Genomic DNA, 2,726 nt, shown 5'->3' with positions numbered 1-2,726 from the left:
GCTAAAGACTGAAGTTGGACTCTTACTTAAGACATATACAAAAATAATTGCAAAATGGATCATAGACTTAAAAATAAAAGCTGAAATCATAACCCTCTTAAATCAAAGAAGTAAGTCTTCCCAGCTTTGAGTTAGGCATTAGTTTCTTGTATATGGCACCAAACACATAAGCAACAAAAGAAAAAGTAGGTACATTTGACATAATTAAATTGACATTTTTTGTGTTCTTAGGAAGCTGTCAAAAAGAAAAAAAGGGAGAAAATATTTGCAAATCATATTTTTTATAAGATACTTTACCTCCCAAAAATATATACTTTGTAATTTATCAATAAAAAGAGAAATAATACAATTTTTAATGGGAAAAGGATTTGAATAGATACTTCTCCAAGAAGATATATAAATAATAAATACATGAATAGATGCTTAATAATTAAGCTATCTGGAAAATTCAAATGAAAATCATGACATACCGTCACTTCAGAACTTCTAGAATGGCTTCAAAATTAAAAACAAAACCCAAAATGTAGAAAATAACCAGTGTTACTGAGAATGTGGAGAAACTCAGATCCTCAAAAATTGTTGAGTGGGAATGTACAATGTTGCAGCCACTATGGAAAACATTTAGAAATTTCTCAAAATATTAATCATTTACTTACCACATTGCCTACAAATTCCACTCCTAGGAATATACCCCAGAAAAGTTAAAATGTGTTTTACAATAAAAACATGTACACAAATGTTTATAGCACTAGTATTCATAACAGCCAGAAATTGGGAACAACCTAAATGACTATTAAGTGATGAACTGGTAAATAACATATAGTATATCCATACAATGGAATATTACTCAGCAAAAAAGGGAATAAAGTAATGATACCTGCCATACCATAGATCAGTCTTGCTGAGAGAATGAAGGCAATCACAGAAAACCACGTGTTTTGTGATTCCATAATGTGAAATGTTCTGAATACGCAAATCCACAGAGGGATAAATTATATTAGTGACTGTTAGGAGCTGTAGGAAGGACGGAATGGGGAATGACTCTGTGTCAATGGGTATGGTGTTTGTTCTCAAACACCTGAAATTTGTCCTGAAATTGTTCTAAAAGTAGATTTTGATGATACTTACACAGTTCTGTAAAAATACTAAACAGTTGTACAATACAATACAATTTTATGGTACATAAATTATATCTAAAAAGCTTTTGGTTATAAATGTCATCATTAGACCTTTTGCTGAAAGGGTAATAAAGAGAAAAGGAAAATTATGGAGAGGTTGAGATTGAACCAGATAAAATATACTAATACCCTTTTAAGAACTTACTGTGTGCACAAAAGAAGAAAGAGGACAGTAATGTTTAATGGAGTAAAGGAATCATTGATAAGTTCTTTGGAGACTGAAATGTTTGCAGACAGAAGGGAAGAGATTGAGAGAACAATGGAAAATTTAAGTGAGGGAGCATGGTTTGATCATTTCATTGCATGTGGAAAAATTGAAACTTTTCTAATACAGATACATTGCTTCTAATTGTAAATGATTGCTCTTGTTATCAAATTAAAATTATCTAATTATACAGTTTATGTACATTAGCGCTTTTCTTCTCCGAAAATTTCCATGACATCTAACCAGAGCCAGATTGGTGAGTTAGGTCTATGCTAATGCTATGACTAGGAAATTTCAAAACTGAGTATTTTTGACCTTGACCTTCTGGGTCATGAGAGGTTGCTATGCCTAGCTAAAGTCTTCATGCTTTTCTTATTTGTCAGCTTATTAGTTACTTCAGGCTTTGTTGAATGGTTTACAGTTGTCAAAATGCTGAAATAGGAATATGTGAACTTCATTCATCTGCTTCAACAATTTGATTGTTGGCTTTAAAACTCCTATCCCAGAGCTGTTTGTTTTTGTCAATTCTAGAAAAAAGTATTTTAAATATCATCTTATTAGAGCATCTGACTTTTATATGTTCTATTCCCTGGTATGTACATAAACCGAAAACTTCTTGAAATCTAAGAAAATGCTATTTAGAGGTTTCATAGCTATATTTTCACTATATCAAAAGGACTAATGGAAGTTTACATTTACTTATCATAAGGCTGCAGGGAATACCTATGATCTTTTGTTTAAACTGAAAATACGTCCACACAACGCAGAAATGCAATTTTGAGGTGACATCTTGAGAATAGAAGCCCTAATTGTATGTGTAGCTATCTTTCTATCTATATATTAAAAATGGGAATTTAATGTGTTATTTCAAAACTAAATAGGTTGATAAAAAATTCTCTTTAAAAACCCTCTTTTAAAAAGACATATAGAAGTCATAAACGAAAAGCTTCAGATGTTGTAGTGCCTACTTTGGAATGGAGAAAATGTGGTAGACAAATATATTAACATGTAAATCAGATTTTTTAACAATTTTATTTCATGTTTTTACTTTTTTGAGCGGGAGAGAGAGAGAGAGCGAGCCCAAGAGCGTGTGTGCATATACTCATGAGCACGGGGAGGGCAGAGGGACCGGGAGAGGAAGAGAATCTTAAGCAGGCTCCATGCCCAGCGCTGAGGGATCCTGACCTGAGCTAGAATCAAGAGTTGGGTGCTTAACTGACTGAGCCACCCAGATGCCCTTGTCAAATTTACTTTTAAAAGAATGATTGACATCTACTCTAAAAGTTAACAAATACTTGGCATAAGGAGTTCCTTAAATGTTTCTGGAGTGCCATGACAGATTT

This window comes from Hyaena hyaena, unplaced genomic scaffold (assembly GCF_003009895.1).
Source record: "Hyaena hyaena isolate Hyena2069 unplaced genomic scaffold, ASM300989v1 scaffold_1136, whole genome shotgun sequence".
Lineage (NCBI taxonomy): Eukaryota > Metazoa > Chordata > Mammalia > Carnivora > Hyaenidae > Hyaena > Hyaena hyaena.
Note: the sequence above shows the minus strand (reverse complement) of the source record.